The sequence below is a fragment of the Giraffa tippelskirchi genome, chromosome 6 (assembly GCF_054371585.1).
Source record: "Giraffa tippelskirchi isolate mGirTip1 chromosome 6, T2T-mGirTip1v1.2.pri, whole genome shotgun sequence".
NCBI lineage: Eukaryota > Metazoa > Chordata > Mammalia > Artiodactyla > Giraffidae > Giraffa > Giraffa tippelskirchi.
Genome location: NC_137280.1, coordinates 143,716,417 through 143,738,972, shown reverse-complemented (window position 1 = coordinate 143,738,972; position 22,556 = coordinate 143,716,417). Strand labels below are relative to the sequence as shown.

General features: G+C 46.3%; 1 protein-coding gene and 1 long non-coding RNA gene across 5 annotated transcripts in view; one reads left to right on the top strand and one right to left on the bottom strand.

Annotated features, from left to right (window-relative positions):
- The window catches only part of PWWP2A (PWWP domain containing 2A), a 151,792-nt gene that overhangs the window by 40,558 nt on the left and 88,678 nt on the right, over positions 1–22,556 (top strand). The window lies entirely within an intron of this gene.
- Positions 15,444–18,245, bottom strand: LOC145510142 (uncharacterized). The gene is made up of 2 exons (XR_014056801.1): positions 18,063–18,245; positions 15,444–17,284 (listed from the first exon to the last, which is right to left on the bottom strand). It is a non-coding gene; the product is annotated as an uncharacterized LOC145510142 (long non-coding RNA).

Below are 22,556 nucleotides of genomic sequence, written 5' to 3'. Positions count from 1 at the left end.
AATACTGGAGTGGGGGAATCTTCCCAACCCAGGAATTGAACCAGGGCCTCCTGCACTGCAGGTGGATTCTTTACCATCTGAATCACCAGGGAAGCTCAGGATAAATAAAACCGAATTCCCCACAGTCTTTAGGGCCTTTGCCCTAGCAGTTCCATTCCCCCAGCTCTTTGCAATTGAAAAGTCAAGGTCCCTTCTCTGTGCTGCAGCCCTCACATTTTCCTGATAATGCTTATCATCACCTGATAAACTTATTGTGTGTCTCCCCTTCCTGGTAGTAAATTTGACTGTCTCCCTGCAATATTTCCTAGTAGGCACACAATAGGCATTCAGTAAGTAAGGCAATGGCACCCCACTCCAGTACTCTTGCCTGGGAAACCCCATGGACGGAGGAGCCTGGTAGGCTGCAGCCCATGGGGTCGCAAAGAGTCGGACACGACTGAGCGACTTCACTTTCACTTTTCACTTTCATGCACTGGAGGAGGAAATGGCAGCCCACTCCAGTATTCTTGCCTGGAGAATCCCAGGGGTGGAGGAGCCTGGTGGGCTGCCGTCTATGGGGTCGCACAGAGTCAGACACGACTGACGCGACTTAGCAGCAGCAGTAGCAGCAAGTACTAACTAGATCAGGATTTCTCCACCACCACAGCACTGACACTTTGAGCTAGAAAATTCTTTGTTGTAGGGATTATCTTGTGTATTTTGGGATATTTAGTAGCATCCCTGGCCTCTCCCTACTGAGTGCCAGTAATACTCCCCCACCAGCTGGGGGAGACACCCCAAAATGTCTCTAGGTAATGACAAATGTTCACCAGAGGGCAAAATCACCCCGAGTGAGAACCATTGAACTAATTGAATGAATGGATGAATAAGTGAGTGAATGAATGAAAATTCTGAGCTCTACATTGAGCTCTTTACTTCCAACATTAAAACGAGCTTTCATGCAGAAAGTTCCCGAGCTCCATTGAGAGAGAGCACAGAAAAGGCCTGGCCATTCCTGTCCTCCAAAACAATGTCCCAAAGCCTTACACCCATAGAATGTCCTCCAACCACCCCCCACCTCCAATTCCCTCCAGTTGATAAGGTTTATAGTTATTCAGTATCTAGCAAAGGTTTTACCTCCAAAGATGTGTGTGTGTCTCCAGGGTGGGGATGAGTATTGGAAAAGGCACCATCCCTTCTATTACCCAATCCTTTCCAGGTCAACATTGCTGTTACTATACTTCTCCCCTACTCTCCAACCCAGCCCTGAATATTAAATAAGGAGGAAAAAGGTCCATGATTTATTTTTCCCTTTTTTTTAATTTAATTTTTATTTTATATTGGAGCGTAGTTGATTTACAATGTTGAATTAGTTTCATATATACAGCAAAGTGATTCAGTTATACATATGCATATATCCATTCTTTTTCAGATTCTTTTCCCATGTAGATTATTACAGAATATTGAGTAGAGTTCCCTATGACATACAGGAGGTCCTTGTTTGTGCTCAGTGACTCAGTTGTGTCTGACTGTTTGTGACCCCGTTGACTGGAGCCTGCCAGGCTCCTCTGTCCATGGGATTTCCCAGGCAAGAATACTGGAGTGGGCTGCCATTTCCTTCTCTGGGGATCTTCCCGACCCAGGGATCGAATCCATGTGTCCTATGTCTCCTCCATTGCAGGAGCATTCTTCACCTGCTGAGCTATCAGGGAAGCTGAGATTCTTGTGGATTATTTTATGTATGGTGGCGGTGGTGGTGGTGATGGTGATGGTGGTGATGGTGGTTCAGTGGCCCACCCCTGTCCAACTCTGCCACCCCATGGACTATAGTCCCCCGGGTTCCACTGTCCATGGGATTCTCCAGGCAAGAAGACTAGAGTGGGTTGCCATTTCCTCCACCAATGTATAGTGGTATGTATATGTTAATTCTAAACTCCTAATTTATCCCCCCTCCAGCCTTTCCCCTTTGGTAACCATAAATTTGTTTTCAAAGTCTGTGAGTCATTTTCTATTTTTTAAATAGTTCATTTGTATCATTTTTTTAGAGTACACATATAAATGATATTATATGATATATGTCTTTGTCTGACTTCACTTAGTATGATAATCTCTAGGTCCATTCATGTTGATGCAAATGGCATTATGTCATTCTTTCTTTATGGCAAGTTAACATTTCATCATATATATGTACTATACCTTCTTTTTTGTTGCTGTTTTTCTGGCTTGTGTGATCTTAGTTCCCCAATCAGGGAATCATATGGTAATTCTATTTTTAGTTTTTTAAGGAACCTGCACAGTTGTTGTACCAGTTTACCCTCCCACCAACAGTGTAGGAGGGTTCTCTTTTCTACACACCCTCTCCAGCATTTATTGTTTGTAGAGTTTTTGATGATGGCCCTTCTGATTGGTGTGAGGTAATACCACATTATAGTTTTCATTTGCATTTCTCTAATAATTAGTGATGTTGAGCATCTCTTTATTTGCTTTTTGGCCATCTATATGTCTTGTTGCGAGAAATATCTAAGTCTTCTGCCCATTTTTGACTGGGTTGTTGTCATTGTTTTATATTGAGCTATATGAGCTGCTTACATATTTTAGAGATTAATCCCTTATTAGTTGCTTCATTTGCAAATATTTTCTCCCATTCTGTAGGTTGTCTGTTCATTTTGTTTATGGTTTCCTTTGCTGTGCAAAAGCTTTTAACTTTAAGTAGGTCCCATTTATTTATTTTTATCTTTATTTTCATTACTCTAGAAGGTGGATCCAAAAAGATATTGCTCTGATTTATGTCAATGAGTGCACTGCTTTTTTGTTTTCCTCTAAGAGTTTTATAATATCCTGTCTTACATTGAGGTCTTTAATAATCAATTTTGAGTTTATTTTTGTATATATAATTTTATTTACTTATTTATTTTGGCTGTGCTGGGTCTTTGTTCCTGCATGGGCTTTTCTCTAGTTGCAGCAAGCAGGGGCTACCCTCTAGTTGAAGTGCTTGAGCTTTTTGTTGCGGTAGCTTCTCTTTTTGCAGAGAATGGGCTCTAGGGTACTGGGGCTTCAGTAGTTGCAGCATCTGGGCTCAGTAGTTGCAGTTTCCAGGCTCTGTAGCACAGGGTCAAGAGTTGTGGCACACGGGCTTAGTTGCTCCATGGCATGTGGGATCTTCCCAGATCAGAGGATTGAACCTGTGTCTCCTGCACTGGCAGGCGGATTCTTTACCACTGAACAACCAGGGGAACCCCCTATCTTTTTTGATTGGTGTTATAGAATGTTCTGATTTCATTCTTTTACATGTACCTGTCAAGATTTTCCAGCACTGATGACTGAAGAGACTGTCTTTTCCCTGTTGTGTATCCTTGCCTCCTTTGTCATAGATTAATTGACCGTAGGTGCATGAGTTTATTTCTGGACTTTCTATCCTGTCCCACTGATCTGTATTTCTGTTTTTGTGCCAGTGCCATTTGGTTTTGATGTCTGTAGCTTTGTAGTATAGTCTGATGTCAGGGCCAACACTGACTATAGTCTGCTTTGCCCCCAGCACTGTTTTTCTTTCTCAGGATTGCTTTGGCTATTCAGAATTTTTGGTGTTCCCATACAGATTTTTAAAACTTTTTGCTTTATTTCTGTGGAAATACCATTGATATTTTGATAGGGATTGCATTGAATCTGTGGATTGCTTTAGGTAGCATACTCATTTTGACAATATTGATTCCTCTAATCCAAGAACATGGGTTACCATTTCAAATATAGCTTGCCATTTGTGTCATCTTCAATTTATTCCATAAGCATCTCACAGTTTATAGACTATCAGAGTACAGGTCTTTTGCCTCCTTAGGTAGGCTTATTCCTAGATATTTTATTCTTTTTGATGTGGTGGTAAATGAGATTATTTCCTCAAATTCTCTTTCTGATCTTTCATTGTTAGTGTATAGAAACACAAAAGATTTCTGTGTATTAATTTTGTATCCTTCAACTTTACAGAATTCAGGGATGAGCTCCAGTAGTTTTCTGGTAGCATCTTTAGGATTTTCTGCAGATAGTATCATATCATCTGCAAAGACTGACAGTTTTGCTTCTTCTTTTCCAATCTGAATTCTTTTTATTTGTACTTTTTTCTTCTCTGATTGCCATGGCTAAAACTTCCAAAACTATATTGTGTAAAAGTGGCAAAAGTAGACATCTTTGTCTTGTTCCTGATCTTAGAGGAAGTGCTTCCAGCTCTTCACTGTTGAGAATGATGTTAGCTGTGGGCTTGTCATATATGGCCTTTATTATGTTGAGGCAGGTTCCCTCTATGTTCACTTTCTGGAGAGTTTTTATCATAAATGGAAGTTGAATTTTGTCAAAAGTTTTTCTGCATCTATTGTGATGATCATATGGTTTTTCTTCTTCAGTTTGTTAAAGTGGTGTTTCACACTGATTGATTTGTAGATATTGAAAAAGCCTTGCATCCATGGGATAAATCCCACTAGATCATGGTGTATGAAAAAGGTCCATGACTTTTTAAATTAACTCTTTCCAAATAACTCATAGCAGCCACAGCCCAAAGAATCATCCATTCATATATTTATTCCACTACCCTTTATTAAGCATCCTCATTGAGTAATGGAGGTAGATTTACATAACAGGGAATGATTAAAGGAGAGAACTCAAGAGGAAGAAATGAGGACAAGTGAGGAGAAGAGTGGTAGAGAGATTAAGATAATGGTTAAAAGTCTTCTCTGTGGAGTGAGTGAGTTGAATCATCAGAGTTAACTGGATGGGTCTACTCCAGTTTCAAGATTAGACTAGATAGTACTAACATCCTACCTGCAATAATAGCATTGCTGTGTTGAGTGTTACATGGTTTCAGATGATGGAAAATCACAGGTACTGGTGGAATGGTCTAGATAGCCAATAAAAAGCATACAAATAAAAAAAAGAAGCACCCCCACATACCCGGGACTATGTTAAATGCTTTCAACATTAACTATATACTTTATATCCTTTTACTCTTTACAACTCTATGAGATCATGTTGTTATTACCCATTTTACAGATGAGGAAACTGAGGCATGGGGTAAGGAAGTCTGGAGTCAGTTCTCTGCAAATCTTAAGACCCATAGGCCTGAAATCCAGGCGAGTAAGTCCAGCCACACTTTAGATAGAGCCCCTTAGGTTCTCACACTCAACAGGTCCAAGGAACTTGTCTCTCATCCTCCCAACCCCCAACCCCATTTTCTTGTCAGCCCAGTCAGAAACCAGACCTCTTCCCTGCCTCTCATTCCCATATCTAATCAATCACCCTAGTCATCCTTATCTTTGGAAACTCCATCAAACTCGCCTCCAGGCATCCACCCTCAGCCCACCACATCCTTCTTCCAGAGTCAGGCTTTCTAAGTGCAGATCTTCATGGAACAGGTAATATTCAAAAGTGGTCCCCATTTTCTTGGGTATAAAGTCCTCCTTCCAGCAGCTTCCTGAATCTCCATTTCCACTGGCTCCTCCCAAAGATAAATCTCTGGCCCAACCCACCTCTGGACCACTGCATGTGCTGCTCCCAGCTTGTCTCTGCTTATTTGGCCTATAAGTCTCAGCTTGGCCTTCTCTGTCCACTAGGACTAGGTCATCCCTAGCCTAATGAAATTGCTGTCTGTCTTTCCTGTCCCTCAAGTAGAATGGAAACTGCACAAGTACTGGAATCCCATTGGTCTTGTAAGCAGGGGCCTGGCAGACACAGCAAGCCCTCAATATGACATTTGTTGTCTGAGTGGATGAAGATAAACAAGTAGAAGGATCAACCTGGATGCCAAGCAAAGAGGTAGGCACATTTACACACTTGTCCTAGAGTGGGGGTCTTCACACTCGTGTGGTAGAGTGGCCTAGAGCCTTAACAGTGGAGTAAGATCAATGGGTTTGCATCCTGATTCTGACAATACCTGTGTGTATGACATTAGTTGGGCTCCTTGGCCTCACTGTGCCTTGGGCTTTCCACTTGTAAAATAAAAGGATATCTTCTTCAAGAGCTTAAAATAAAAAGCACAACCAAGTGAAGGGCTCTGCAGACAGTGTTTATCAAATGGTGGTTCTATCTATTTTTGCTGCTTGGCAAGACAGCATGATGACAAAGATGAGGACTTGGCAATCAGTGTGTGCGCATCTGAATATTGGCTCTTCCACCTATTAGCTTTGTGATTTGGGGCAGATGAGTCAACCACTCTGAGCCTCAGTTTTGGGGTAAAAGTACCTACCTCCCAGGGTTGCTGTGAGAATAAGATAAATATGTAGAGCAGTTAGCTTGGTGCTTCAATAATGGTTGGCTATATTTTTCACTGTAATTCCAGCAGCACACTTGAGTCTTGTAATGTAGTAAAATGGCCAGGAATCCTGGGTTCTCCATGAGTGACTCAGAGACAAATTCCTCTTCTCTGCTGTTTAGTTTTCACATCTCTACAAAGGATCAGCTCGGCTGGCTCCTTCCGGCTCTGAAATGTCAGACTTCTGAGTCCTTCCTGGGCTTCTTCATCGCTGACACTACCTGGCACCCTCTCCAAGGAAACTCACCTTCTAAGGAAAGAAGAAAGACCCCTTTCTGTCCCTCCAGCTCTGCTCCCTTGGCCTTATCAAAGCTGGCTCACTCCATTACTCATCCCCTCTGGGGGTCTCTGTGCCTCCTATTTCCAGTGGGTGCTAATGGGTTAATCAGAGGCACTAATGGAGCCCACAGGAACTCAGTGTTAGCTGACTAATGGGTCACCCCATCTGCCCTCCCTGTAACACAATGCCTTCACTCTGTAAAAGGCACTCAGAGATTTTCTGTTGGCTCCAATCTGCTGGTTTCTGACATCTTGAAAGGTGGAAGGCTGGAGAGGGAGGGAGGGAGGGGGACTGGGGAAGTGGAGACAGGGAGGACAGGAGAAGCTCTGCGTCAGCAGGCAGGACATCCGGACTCCCATCAGCTCTGACACTGATTTGCTATGTGAGCTAACACAAACCCATCCGCTTTTCTGGGCCTCAGTTTCCTCATTCCGCACTTCCTGGGCAGGTTGGGCTGTAAAGACTTTACTGGAGCTGTAATAACATTCTGTAATGATCAAGTCCTGTCACTTTTGCAGCGGAAGCGTAAATGTCCTTTCAGCCTCAGTCACTGTCCAAAAACTATAGAGGGCCTACGATGCATCAGCCTGGGGCTGGCGTAGAGTGAGGCACAGTCCATCCCCCCGGGGGCTCTCGGGCTCTGGCCATCCTGCTATTGTTTCTCTCTTTGACACATGAGAGAGAGTAGAGAGGCCTCTGTGCATACTGAGGATCCCATGTGTGCTAGCTGGGCAGAGGGCTTGGAGAAAATACAGGTAGCTGCAGATCTGTCAGTCCTCTTGATTTTCTGATTATACCATGTTCTCTTGCCTCCTGGTCTTTGCACAAGTCAAACTCTCTGCCTGGACTAGCACTCCCTTCCCTGCCCTTTGCCTGTCTAACTCAATTCATTTTTCAGGTCTCACCTTCATTCATTTGTTCGCTCATTCATTCAACCTATACTCAGAGAGTTTACCAAGGTCAGGGCTGTGCCAAGGGTTTGGGATCCAGAAGTAAGAAAGACACAGTCTGTTCCTGAGTGCATACAGATTCTTATAGGAAGAGATGGTCAATTTAACAAGTTCAGGAAAAAAAAAAATTAAGTTGAGATGAACATAGAGGGGATAGAAACAGCCTGAGAAGTGGACACTCCTAGAAGAGGCAACTGTATGTGCACAGCTCAGAGGCAGGAAAGAAAACAGCTTTTTAGGAGAGTAGAAATGCAAGGAGACTGGGGTTCAATTCCTGGGTGGGGAAGATCCCCTGGAGAAGGAAATGGCAACCCACTTCAGTATTCTTGTCTGGAGAATCCCATGGACAGAGAAGCCTGGTGGGCTACAGTCCATGGGGGTCGCAAGAGTCGGACACAACTTAGTGACTAAACCACCAGCGAGGTAAAGTGATATGCCCAAGTTCACTCAGCTAGGAAGTGATGGAGCCTGGATTCAAACCACCATGCCCCAGTGGTTTGATCACACTAGCAATTATCCTAGTTGCTCCTAGGAAACTCTCATGGCTGTATGAATGAATGAACGAACGAGTGTACAAATTATAAACACTTGAACCGAGAGGCATGGCTGAATGAGAACATTTCCAGCCCTAAGAAGCTCACCGTCTTCATCTCTTGTTTTTGGAACAGAGCGAGAGCAGAGTGCTCTCACTGGCTGAGGGACTGCTGTGTGCCGGGTACTGTACCCAGTGGCCCTTGTGGTTATCTGCTCTGTCCAGAGTGGCTGCCATGTCAATCTGGGCTGCACAGAGGTGGGGGATGGACCTCAAGGAGCACACTGCTAGCTGGGGGCTTTCCCTGGGCAGCTCAGCTGTCTTGTGAGAGCCCTGTCTCTGGCTGGCTGTCCTGCCAGCCAGAGCTCCCTAGCTCATCAATCACTCCGCTGCGCTCTGCCAGGCTGGATCTCAGAGGGAGACGAGTCAGCTGAAGATGGAATGGGCAGCAGGCTCAGGAGGGAATCGAAGACACTAGGGAGTGGGGGGTGGGGAGAGAGGCCCAAGGGGATGGCTGAGGAGGGGATCGATCCCCCCTCCACTGAGGAGGGAGGGGGGCAGGGTTCCCATTGGAAAAGCAGCAGGGTGAGCAGGAGAGGTGGAGAAAATGGCTAGTGTGGGCGGAGGTGGTTTCCCATCACAACGGAAATTCAGTCTCCCCTGGTGCCCTGGCTGCCTCCCTCGGCCCCAGGGAGCAGACTGAGGTGGGGGAGGCGGGCAGCTCTGGGCAGCTGTTGACCGCAGGCTCAGCTGCCCTCCAGCACTGCTGTGGCTCCCTGTGGCCTGGTTTCCTGGCACCCCCTGCCTCCTCTCACCACTGCTGGAGAGGCTGGGGCGTCTCTGTCTTCACCACCCCTCTCCTTTCTCAGATCTGAGCCTCCTGGGATTGCAATTGCACTGTCTCCCCAGTGAGACTCTGCTGAGAGTCAAGATGTCTGTGCAGAAGACTCCTTGGAGATCTTCTAGTCCAGAGAGGCAAACCCACAGACTTCTGTTTTTGTTTTGCTTTTCAGTCTACTCAGTTAAAAACAAACATACAAAAAGACTAGTTGATAACTTTAAAACAAAAATAGATTGTGCATAAAAATCTGATTTCTGCATTCTATTTTAAAAATCCAAAGACCTGGCTACTGTGAGCTGGCTTTCAGGAGCTGAGCCCACCGTGCTCACTTTGGCCCTCTGTGTTACTGACCAGGCCCCTGTGCGCTGTGAGTTTCCAACCCTCACCTCTTCCCAACCCCTCACTGGAGAGGGTGAGGCCCATAGTGGGAAAGAAAGGGTGAGAGCAGGGTCCCAGGACCTACAGTAGCCCTGAGACGTTAGAGGCCTCCTTGTTTCTTATCCCAGGGCTACATTTTTTTTTTTAATGTTTATTTTTTAAAAAGTATTCATTTGGCCCTGCTGCGTATTAGTTATGGCCCGCAGGATCTTTGGTTTGCATTGTGGCATATGGGATCTTGTGGCATGAGGGATCTAGTTCCCTGACCAGGGATTGAACCTGGGTCCCCTGCATTGCAAACGTGGAGTCTAAGCCACTAAACCACCAGCGAAGTCCCATAGGGCTTCTTTTCGTGAGGTATGATCTTGGACAAGTAACCAAAGAAACTCTCAGAGCTTCAGTTTTCTCATCTGTGAAATGGAGATACAGTGAACTTGTGAGGAATCATTGAGATACTGCACATTTAACATTTAGCACCATCCCTGTGTGTTTACAAGGAAGTTGCTCTTAGTTTTGAATAGGTAATATGTGCGATGATATATATGTTTCAGTTAATAATCACATATACAAAGAACTACCCCAAAACTCAGTGGCTTGAAACAGCAATGTGTCATTGTCTCTTTTGGTTCTGTATGACGATGTGCTTCATATAGGGGGTTCTCATTTGGGGCCTCTGGCATTGCCTTGGTCACATGGCAGCTAAGGGTGCAGTCATTTGAATGCTCCTCGGGGGACTGAACTTCCAAGATGGCTCTCTCACATGGTTGCATATGCTGTTAGCTGAAGCCCAGGTGGCACTGGACCACAGTGCCTACCCAGGGCCATTCCACGTGGCTTGGACTTCTCGTAGCATGGTGGCTGGGGTCTGAGAGAAAGTGTCCCAGATCTAACCGCAGGACCTCTTATGACCTAGCCTTCAAAGTCACATAGTATCATGCCTGCCATTCTTCATCCTTCTAAGCAGATGCAAAACAGTTCTGATGGAACAGGACAGGACATAGACTCCGCCTCTCAAAGAATGCGGGGGCCAAGTTTTAAAACCACCACAACACATATTTGTAAACTGAAAAACAAGTCTCACTTCTACCTCATTTCCCCAGGGCTGAATTACCCTTCCTCGTGGCAACCACTGCTAACTAATTCCCTGTGTATCTTTCCAGAGAGAAGATACATACAGACACAGGCTTTTTTTTTTTTTTTCCATATACAGACATATACAGTTTTCCATATACAGACATCCCTACTGTCTACCCTGGTTATCCAAACACTATTCCAACTCAGGGACAAAATGGATTCATATAGCCTCTTGGATGAACTGTTTGTTAATGAACTCTTGCTATTTGCTATCTGAAAGGAAAGACAGGAGCCAAAGATTCCAATAATGTAGCATCCCTTGCGTTGAATCCCTGCTATCTGAATTAAGAAACCAAATAGATCTGGATAGCAAGAGGTGCTTGTGTAAACATACACAGATATATGTGTAAATATAAATATGTAAATATATGTAAGAATATCCCCTGCTGCCCTGCCCCCTCAGCACACTAGGCACACTATTCTGTCCCTTGCCTTTTTTACTGTAGAATCTGTCTGGAAGATCAGCCTTTTACAGCTCATACAGATGTTTCATTCCTTGTAGATGCACAGAGCATTCTGTTGTTCAGCTACACCATTATTTGCTCAATCAAATCAATTCCAATTGGCTACTTTTTCCCCCTGGTCTTCTGTGAATCATAATCCACAGTGCGGTGAATAGCCTTGTCCAAAAGCCTTTATGCACTTGTGTAAGATTCAATTCAGTTCAGTCACTCAGTCGTGTCCGACTCTTTGCGACCCCATGAATCGCAGCACGCCAGGCCTCTCTGTCCATCGCCAACTCCTGGAGTTTACCCAAACCCATGTCCATCGAGTCGGTGATGCCATCCAACCATCTCATCCTCTGTCGTCCCCTTCTCCTCCTGCCCCCAATCCTACCCAGCGTTAGGGTCTTTTCCAATGAGTCAACTCTTCGCATGAGGTGGCCAAAGTATTAGAGTTTCAGCTTCAACATCAGTCCTTCCAATGAACACCCAGGACTGATTTCCTTTAGGATGGACTGGTTGGATCTTCTTGCAGTCCAAGGGACTCTCAAGAGTCTTCTCCAATACCACAGTTCAAAAGCATCAATTCTTTGGCGCTCAGCTTTATTCACAGTCCAACTCTCACATCCATACATGACTACTGGAAAAACCACAACCTTGATTAGTCAGACCTTTGTTGGCAAAGTAATGTTGCTGCTTTTTAATATGCTGTCTAAGTTGGTCATAACTTTCCTTCCAAGGAGTAGGCGTCTTTTAATTTCACAGCTGCAATCACCATCTGCAGTGTAAGATTATCTCTGTGATAAATCCCTAGAGGCAGAATCCTGGTCAAAGGGAAGGGTTCCAATGACCACCTCTTATCCATCCTGGCAGCACCTGCTCAGACTTGATATCTCTTGTGCTCTGGCCTGGACTTTTTGCCCATGCTCATGCTGGCACCTGTGGAATCCTGCCAGCTTCCAGGGCTGCAAGTGGCAGCTGCTTCCCAGCTACTCATGCAGATTATACGGAGCCCGCAGGGGACTTTGCAGGGACAGAGACAATGACCTCTGCAAAAGGAGGGCGTGGGGAGCTGAGAGGCACCTCACCCCACTTATTTGCCTCCTGGTTTTCAGCAGCAGCTGCATCTGTTTCTCTCAGATCTCAAAGCAGTTGCTGGGGATATTCAGGCTGCTCTCACTCCCTTTAAACAGAAAAACAATGCTTGCTTCTTGTGGCAGATCTGCACCCAGCTGTGTAGAGCTGGGTATAGAAGATGTGCCAAGGCCACGACCAGGAGGCACCATAGGAGCCCCAGTGGCCCCTTCCTCTGCTTTTCAGTGTCACAGGATGCTCAGAACTGCTAGGTTCTACTCCTGTACCAGACACAACATTAAACTAGAACTCAGGGATCTAAATTCCTGTCCCTACAATTCCCATTTGTGGGTGCAGTTGCCCTCATGTGCCCTGCATTTTGATGAGGAGGCTAGATGACACAAGGGGGTGGTGGTGTGCGGGTCGTTTACTGTTTGCTCTCAGACCTGTCCCTTGCCCACTGACTTCCTATTGTGTTGTGCTTAGTCCCTTGGTCTAAGTGTCTGACTCTTTGTGACCCCATGGACTGCAGCCTGCCAGGCTCCTGTGTCCGTGAGGATTCTCCAGACAAGAATACTGGATGGGTGCCATGCTCTCCTCCAGAGCATCTTCCCAACCCAGGGATCAAACCCAGATCCCCTACATTGCGGGCAGATTCTTTACCAACTGAGCCACCAGGGACTTCCTGTTAAGTTTGGCCAATGGAAGGTACTGGCAGATCAGAGAACAGAGGGTAGGGAGAACTTGGGTTGTGCCCACCTCCTCACCCCCTCATACCCCTGACACCACCATTTCTGCAGCCTCTGGCAATGACTCCAGAGGATGGCTTCTTCCACCAATATCCTAGCTCCTACCAGGAGCCAAGGCCCTTCTTGGGCTGCAGTGACACCAACTCCTCCCTTGGTCCCTTTAGCCCTGGGGAAACAGTGATTTCCTATATGGTTGTTAGGGCTCCTAGGCGGTGCAGTGGTAAAGAATCCACCTGTCAATTCGGGAGACGTGGGCTTGATTCCCTGGGTCAGGAAGATCCCCTGGAGAAGGAAATGGCAACCCACTCCAGTTTTCTTGCCTGAGAAATTCTATGGACAGAGGAGCCTGGCAGGCTACAGTCCATGGGATTACAAAGAATCCAGATACAACTGAGCACACACATGCACACAGTTGTTAATCTCTATAGTTGCCCCGCCTTTCCTTGGTTTTCATCTCTTCTAGCCCCTCTCTAACTAGTTGCCCATATTAAATTCCTTATCTTGAACTGGCTGACATGGGTTTTTGTTTTTCAATATTTATTTATTTGGCTTCCATGAATCTTAATTGCAGCACGTGGGATGTTTAATTGAGGCTTATGAACTCTTAGTTGTGGTATGCATGATCTAGTTCCCTGACCGGGGATCAAACCCCAGCCCCCTACACTGGGAGCCTAGAGTCTGAGCCACTCATGTGGACTCAAGTCGGAATGTCTGGATTCACAGCCCATCTCTAGCCCTTCCTAGTTCTGAGACCCTGGGCAAGTTATTAACCTCTATGTGCCTCAGTTTCTTCATCTGTAAAGTGGGAATGATAATAGTAGTACCTACCTCCTTGGCTTGTTGTGGAAGTCAGTTGGACTAAGTTTGTAAAGTGGTTAGAACAACGCCTGGAATATATCAAGCATACTGTCAATAATAGGCACTATTAACTTTTTTCTCATTTAGTCCTCACAGCTTCTCTGAGAGACAGGAGCTGTTTTATAAACAAGGAAAGAGGAGCCCAGAAAAATGGTGACTGAGTCACACTTCTGCAGTGATAGGATTCAGACCAGACCAGGGGGACTCCAGGTGATGGCCACTCTACCAGGCAGTAGATCCAAATCACACTCAGTGGGCAGGCTGGAGACCTAGGGGAGCTGCTGCAGCTCTGTGCTGTGCTAACTACTGAGCACTGGGTGCTTGGCCTGCCTGTCACCATATCCCTCACCCCCAGCCCATTCTTTTTTTTTTTTTTTGGTAATAGAGACATTATTTCCAATAACTCTTACATGAAATTATAATGTATGAAACAGGACAAACTCAATGTGCTCTGCTTTAAGTAATTTTATTTACTTATTTTTGACTGTGTGGTATTTGTTGCTGTGAGGGTTTTTCTCTAGTTTTGGTGAGCAGGGGCTACTCTGTAGTTGCAGGCTTCTCATTGCAGTGGCTTCTCTTGTTGCAGAGTACAGACTCTAGAGCTCACAGGCCCAGTAGTTGTGGCCTGTGAGCTCTAGAGCACAGGCTCAATAGTAGTGGCACATGGTCATAGTTGCCCCGAGGCATGTGGGACCTTCCTGGTCCCGGGATTGAACCTGTGTCTCCTGCATTGGCAGGTGGATGCTTTACCACTGAGCCACCAGGAAAGCCCCAAGCTGCTCTGCTTTAAGCTGACAAGGGTTATTACATCCTGATTCCTTCTGGCCCAAAGCTTCCTATGAAGCTACACCAGGGAAGTTCCATGCTCACAGGGAGACCAGATTGAAAGCCTCTGATGAAGAGAAATCTTGAGCTGATTTTTTTAGCCAACTTTCTTTAAATTGGAGGATAATTGCTTTACAATGTTGTGTTGGTTTCTGTTGTACATCATGAATCAGTCATAAATATACATACGTCCGCTCCCTCTTGAACCTCCCTCCCACCCTTTACCCCCCAGGCCATTCTTGCAAATGGGAAGCCAACACAGTCAGCAGCCCGTTCCCCAGGCTGGATGCAAAGGAGTGAGACTGTGTTCTGGGAAGGAAAGGGGTGACGGTGAAGGAGCTTAAGACCATTTTCACTTTTTTCATTGTGGTGACAATTCACTGAGCTCTTCCTATTTTGTGCTCAGGGTTTCACATGCCAAATGGCTTAAGAGTCTTGGAGCTTCAGGCAAAGGAAACCAAACTAGATTGGCGTGATGAAAATGTGAATGAATTTGTTCTTCAAACCAGGAAGTTCAGGATCAGATTTGATGATGCCATCATCATGATGGTGGTTATCATTGCCATTATCTTGTCTCTGTTTCCTTCTAAGCAGTGACTTCACTCACAGGTAGACGGGCTCTCCCCAAACTCATATTCTTGCAGCTCAGTACCACCAGGGAGGAGAGATCCAGACTCTGGCCAGCACACTTGAGTCTCTAATCCACCCTAGGGACCAATCAATGTTGCCAAGAAGAGGATAGTATAACTGACTGGGTGCGGTCCATGCCCCATCCCTATGGCCTGGAAGAGGCCAAGGCTCTGTGACTGAAAGTCTTTTATTTATTTTTTTAATATTTATTTAACAGCCCAATCTTAGTTGCAGTACGTAGGATCTTTAATCTTCGTTGTGGCATGAAGGATCTTTAGTTGTAGCATGTGGGATCTAGTTCCCTGACCAGGGATTGAACCCAGGCCCACTGCATTGGGAACATGGGTCTTAGCCACTGGACCACCAAGGAAGTTCCTGTGACTGAAAGTCTTAACGGAGGACACAGCGTGATGTGGATCCCAGAAGAAAGGGATGCTATGAGACAATATTTAAAAAAAAGAGTAAATGGATGAATTCATGACTCACCAGATAAGCATTCCTTTATTGAATCAGTACTATTGTTAGCTTTAGTTTGCAGAGGAGGAGACACAGAGAGGTTGAAGAAGAGGTTGAGGGTTCATGGCCCAGCTAGGGCTGGAGCCCAGTACCTCTCAAAGTACCTGCTTTTACCCTTGATCACTCCCATCCTCACAGGCCCTGCAGAGCTCAAGGAGAAAGGAGTGGGAGAGGAAGAAATCAGGAGTGGGAGAGGAGATGGAAGACGAGACTCTGGGCCCTGCCTTCAGTCATTTCCAATAGGGAGGGCCAAGCTCCCTCTGCGGGCAGAGATCACCAATACTTGTGCGGGGGGGCTCTGTTGCACATTCTTGACCCAGGGCCCTGGCTGGGGATCCTCCGCTTTGTTTTTTCCTCTGAGGCATGAGTCAGGCTTTGCCCTGGCCTCGTGTTTGGTGCTGAGCTATCTGTGTGATCACACACGCAGGAAACAGTGCTCATCCAAACCAGCTTGTCAAACAGGCCCTGCTCCCTGATGACAATCCCCTGCCCCTCCTCCCGCTCGGAGTCTCTCCCTGTCAGTCCCACTGACAGGCCGAAGCCCCGCCCACCCCCTGGAATTTGTATCTCCTGTTCCTTCCGCCTGCCTGGAAAGTACATCCTCTACCCTCTATCCGGCTGGGCTGACTCCTTCTCATCCTGTGGAATTCATCTCAGGGGTCACTTCCTTCAGGAAGCTTCTACAACATGCCTGTCACTCTCCCCGGTCTGGAGGTCCCTTCTCTGTGTTTATTTCTAGCATAGCAATCATCACATTCTGATGAAGTCAATGTATCCATCAGTCTGGTCCCCTCTCCCTCCCTCTGTCTGGTTCTCTGCCTCTCTTTCCATGGGGTCTCCTGTGATGGCGTCTTCCTCAAGCAAGCTCCCCATGTGTCATGGCCAATTGGTCTCCAAGCACCTCCAGCTGTGCATGAAGCTGATTGCTGACAATGTCTCTTTTCTCAAGAGTTCCAGCAAAATTCCTTGGGGTGATCTCATTGGACCCAGCAGAAGAAGAAATGGGCTGATCAGTCAGGCCAGGCCTGACCCATTTGCCCATCCGGGAGCCAGGAAGGAAGGAAGGCCAGGTTAGCCTCACCTGATCCACATGGGCTGAGAGTAGAGGAGGGGTGGCTTCTGGAAAGATAACTAGGGTGCTGCCAACAAAAGGAGCAAAATGGATTCCAGGTGAGGGGCAACCACATATGCCGTCTATACAGAGAGAAAAGCTGAATCACAGTCATGGACTCACAGCATCTCAGAGGCTGAAAGGCCCCTTAAGTGAACTCGTGCAACTCTTTTGTGATGGCTGCTTGCCTGTTGCCCAGGTGCCCATCTTGTCCATGCTGGTGCCCGAGTCCAGGGAGCCTGAGAGGCAGGGGGAAGGGTCCCTCTAGTGTTCCTCTTCCCTGATTGCTTCTCTTCTTCTGAAAGATTCTGGGTCACAGCTGCCCACCAGGGGCCTTGTTTATACTCCTTCTCAATGTGCTCTGGGTTCTGGCCACCTGCCAGGCTGGCGGTCGGCCATGCTGACCATGGGCTATAAACTCCCTCCTTGACACAGTTGGAAAGATATCTGGGGCTCCTCGGGAGCTAGAAGCAAGCCAGGGAGCAGGCAGCAGTCCAGCCTGAGGCTGAGGCCTAGGGCCCCCTCTGCCCTAGGATGCTGGGTCCCCTCTCCTCTTCTCTCCTCTCCTCTGCTCTCTCCATCAGCCCCGGCAGCCAGGGCACCGCCTCTCCAACCACAAACCGGAGCCTCCTGTTCAGACCTGCTCAGACACTCTTGAGGCCTGGGGCCATTATGTTTCTCCCAAGTGAGAACTGAAAGCAAGAGGAAAGGATAGTTTACTAAACACAGCCTCCCAGCCTGGAACGGACACCGCCCTCCCCCCGCCCCCCCCCCCCTTGCTGAACCAGCAGAGGTTCTGAGGCTCAGCAGAGGCCAAACCAGGTCTCAGAGATTCCCCTGCGGCTCCTGCCATCTTCTTTCCTTCCTGTCCTCCTCCTCTCTTCACTTCTCCTTCCACAGGACGTTCAGCAGAAAGGGAGCTTTAAAAACACCGGCTCCAGAGGTCACAGACTGGTGGATCGCAGATCAGAACATGTTGTATTTGGCTCTCCCATTGTTTAAGAAAAATTTGAGCCAACGTTCTAAAAACTGGGAGGTTTCACATAGAAATTCATGTGTCCAGCTTTTTTAGAAAGCACGTAAGATCCGCTAACACCAGACCTGCGTGTCCACATGGGTGCTGCTGAGGGTCAGCTGCTCCTGTCGACAGAGTAAGCATCCCTCAGCTGCCCCTGCAGACAGGAAAGGGGCTACAGACCCCTTTTGTCCCCTCCACTGAGATCAAGTGCCCCTTGCCATTTTCTTCACCGTTGGCAGTTTTGTCTTTGTTACTTTAGATAGTTTGCCTCCATAAGAAATAGAAAATGAGAGTGGCGTGTTTTAAGGAAATCAGAAGAGAACCTTTTTCTTTGTAGAAGTAATGAATACTCCTGGATATTTCTATCATTAGCTTGGCCCCAGTGAACATGTGGGTTTGCAACCTCAATATAATTACCCCTGTCCCCGCTGCAGTTTTGCAAAAGGACTAACCTGGGCCCAGAAAGGTGCAGTCCAGTCTCTGACCAAGGATGCATAGCAAGCCAGTGGGAGGGTATCCACAACTGCACTTCTTGGATCGAGAAGGGTCTTTAGGCTCCCTCCTCCATCCACACCAGCTGTCAGCAGGGACAAAAACATTCTTTCTGAAGCATTGCCCTCATCTCTACTTCTCCTGCTTTGAGAGGGAGATAAGCAGCTGGATGAGAGGCTTGGGCTCCCTGCCTATCAGAAGCTTTCTAGGAAGCAGGGGTGGGATGGGACAGACCCAGGGCTGTCCTCTGAAGAGCCATCTGGGAGCTGACATGCTCTCCAAGGCTCCAGGCTCTGTGCTGTGAGCTCTGGGAGGCACCATCATCTCGGCAGAGGGGAGAAGTTGCTATTGAATCTTGCTGTTTGAAGAATTAGCTGCCTGGGAAGTAGGATGTTCCCAGTCTTGGAGATGGTCAAGCAAGGTTGAAGGCCAATGATGAGGGTGTTGTGGGGAGATTAGAAGTAGAAGGTCTAGATTGGGCTGAGGTTCCTTTTGGGAGGTTTTCTGATAAATATCAGACAGAGGCTTTGGAAAGTCCCTAAAATCACAAAGAGTTATGTGTCTAAGGAGAGTATTTATGGCTTTTTATTTTTTTCAGATTCACAAAGGGTCACCTGAGCCTACAAAGCAACAAAGTAGGTCATTTACCAAGAGGTAGGACAGGGCAAGGTGAAGACACAAAATTGCCCTGGGCTTGCTTGGGTTCAGCTCCCTGCTGTGCTTATCGGCCATCAGCCACGCCATTCCAGTGGCCACTTACTTAACCTCTCTCTGCCTCTGTTGGGCAAGAATAATAATCGTTCCTACTTTGTGGGCTTGTTTATAAAGTTTAGATGAGCTTACCAGAATAGTTGACAGGGTATTAGCTGTTATTATTGCTAATACTCCTGTCAGCACTGAGATGCTACTGTGAACAGATTCATACATTTTGAATATACACATAATTGCTGGGGCCTAGTATAGTCTTATATATTATAGTAAGTATAGTATGTGAGATGCAATGATCTGGGAATTCTGTGGCGGTTCAGTGGTTAAGACTCTATGCTTTCACTGCTGAGGGCCTGGGATTGATCTCTAGTTAGGGAGCTAAAATCCCACAAGCAGTATTGTACCTGTGTGTGTGTGTGTCCGCGCGCATATGTGCAAGCACGTGTGCTCAGTTGCTTAGTTGTGTCCGACTGTTTGCAACCCCATGGACTGCAACCTGCCAGGCTCCTCTGTCCATGGAATTTTCCAGGCAAGAATACTGGAGTGTTTGCCATTTCTTCCTCTAGGGGATTTTCCTGGCCCAGGGGTCAAACCCACATCTTCTGCATCTCCTGCATTGGCAGGCAGATTCTTTACTACTGCACCACCTGGGAAAGCCCACAAGCCATGTATTATGGCCAAAAAGACAAGAGGAAAAAAAAAGATGCTATGATCCACAGGAGGACTTTTTAATACTGGAACGTCAATCTGTGGTAGGGTAAAGAGGGAATGCCACATAATTCCACTTAGAACTTTGTTTTCAATTAAAAAATCTTTTGTATTTATTATTATTATTTTTTGGTCATGCCTTGTGACTTGTGGGATCTTAGTTCCCAGACCAGGAACTGAACCCATGCCACTAACTACTGGACTGCCAGGGAATTCCCTAGAACTTTTTAAAATATTTATTTAATTAATTTATTTTGGCTGAGCCGGATCTTAGTTACAGCATACCGGATCTTTAGTTGGGGGGCATGTGAACTCTTAGTTGCAGATCTAGTTCCTCAGGAATTGAATCCGGATCCCACCCAAGTCCCCTCCATTGGGAGTGTGGAGTCTTAGCCATTGGACCATCAGGGAAGTCCCAGAACTTTCTTATTATGGCCTTGAATCAGTTAAACTTCTTATGGCCTTAATTCCCACATCTATAAAGTGGGAGTCATGACAGCTCCTACTTGCTAGGGTTGCTCTGGAGATTAAATAACATAATTGTTTTAGACACTCAAACTATGTCTTACACATATGAGAAAGTACTCAATAAACTATATTCGTTACTGTCATTCTGGATAGGGGGTTCTTTCTGAAGATCCTAACTTTGTAAGACATGTGTCTACTTTACTGTACATACTAAGCCTCATTTGTCATCCTTGTGTTGTTGTTCAGTTACTAAGTCATGTCTGACTCTTTGCCACTCCATGGACTGCAGCATGCCAGGCTTCCCTATCCTACAGTATCTCACAGAATTTGCTCAGATTCATGTCCATTGAGTCAGTGATGCCATCCAACCATCGTGTCCTCTGTTGCCCACTTCTCCTCCTGCCCTCAATCTTTCCCAGCATCAGGGTCTTTTCCAATGAGTAGGCTCTTTGCATCAGGTGGCCAAAGTATTGGAGCTTCAGCATCAGTCCTTCTAATGAATATTCAGGGTTGATTTCCTTTAGGATTGACTGGTTTTATCTCCTTGCAGTCCAAGGGACTCTCAAGAGTCTTCTCCAGGACCACAGTTTAAATTGATGCTTTCGAACTGTGGTTGAGCTTGTAGTTGAGATTTATTTTGTACATATTCAGGCTCCCCTCTTAGACCTAAGGCTCTGGGGACAAGAGATGGCAGCCACCACAGAGAGTGGACACAGCAGGAATGGATAGCAGTGAGTTCTAAGCTCTGCCACCAACTGACAGTCATGTCCCTCTATGCTGGATCTCAGCATTTCATCTGAATGAAAACAAAGCTAAGAATGACTCTGTTACTCCCCTGTGCTGAGTGTTGTTAAAAATGACCAAAGAAGACAATTCAGATGATACAAACACTTTAACACTTCATGAAGAGGGCAGTCCCTGTTCCCAAGGGTCCAAAAAATTGCAAAATGGGTCAGAAGGTAGGAAGCTTTTATAGGATAAAGAATAAGGAACAAGGAAATAAGTATAGAGCCCAAAGTTAGTATGGCTTTTGGTGATTGGCTGTCTGGGGATACTGTGTTTCTGGTCAGGTGGAGCATTTACAGGGACATGGAAGTTATCTGAGTTTTGGCTTGCTGACTTGGCACCCCAGGCAGAAGTGGCTTCATCTCAGGAATAGAAATATATTTCAGTAGCACACCATGCTAACTGTTGGGTGACTGATCTCATTTAACTACAAGATAACTTTGTAGTTTTCTTTGTAAGGTACCTTGTATTATTATCATCCCAATTCACAGATGAGAAAACTGAAACCTAGAGAAGAAACACACCTGACTTCAGGTTGTTACTGAGCCAAAGACTCACTGCCTGATGTGCATAGAAGTTGATACTATGGCACCAGGCTTTGAGAAAAGAGTGACCTTTATTGCATGGTGGGCTGGCAAGAAGACAGGAGGATCAGCTCAAATCTGTTTCCCCATTTGGTGGTTCTGTCAAATTTTTATGAATTAGGGGAGGAGGGCTGTTATGCTTCTTTTTGTTGTTTGCTTTTGGCCTCACCTCGGTGCATGAAGGATCTTAGTTCCCTGACCAGGGATCTAACCTGTGGCCTCTGCATTGGAAGCACAGAATCCTAGCCACTGGACTGTCAAGAAAGTCAAGGGTTGGGATGCCAGAGCCCTAGCCAGGCAGGTTCTGATTGGAGGGCTCTGGAACCTGGCCATTTAGGGTCAGGTGTGGGAAAGGGGCATCAGGCAGATCTTCCTGGACAACCAATCCTTCCCTTCTGGATTCCAGCATTCAAGTTCCAGTCTTGTCCTGGTCCTTTGGTTCCGTGGGTGGAGGGGTAGAAGGTGAATTTGGTTCCAGGTGTTGTTTGAGGGCAAAATTTTCTCCTCTGCACGCATTTCTGCATGACTTGCAGTTTTGTTTATCACCTCTGAAAAACAGCTCAGTGTCTTGTTAGGACCAGGATAGGGCCAGTGTGGCCTGGTTCTGTGGTTACAGGATCACACAGGAGGTAAGGGATGGTCCTAGGACCTAGAGCCTATGTATTTCACTGCTAAGCTGCCCTGGTTTGACACAGTGATTTCTAAGAACCCAAGTCCACAATGTACTGCCTAGACAAGAGTCAGAATCCTAGAAAAGCCAGTCCCACTCTGGGTTGTTTTATTCCCCCACTCAGCCTTATCCTCTTTACATCCATCTCCTTCCCACCTTTACCCTCAGAAACACAGGGCTTCTCCCAGGTTACCTAGACACTGGGTTCCAGCAGAGGAGTGTCTGGTACAAAAGGCCTTCATTTTCTCTCCTTTTCTTGGAGATATGAACTATTTCTGGGCCACACAGATAAATGTATCTCTCTTAGGCTGATGACTTAACAGTTACTGAAATAATTTACCTAAAGTGCCCATGTGTTGTATGACAATTTGAAGAAACGAGGCTCAGTGTAACCCCAGAGTGACTCTTGAGTGCCATTTATTTCACAAACATTTACTAAATGCCATCAACATGCTAGATTTAGCCTTTGGTGCTGAACCAGAGTGGGTCAGAGTTACTTTCTGGCAGAGGAAGGGCGAAGAATAAAACCA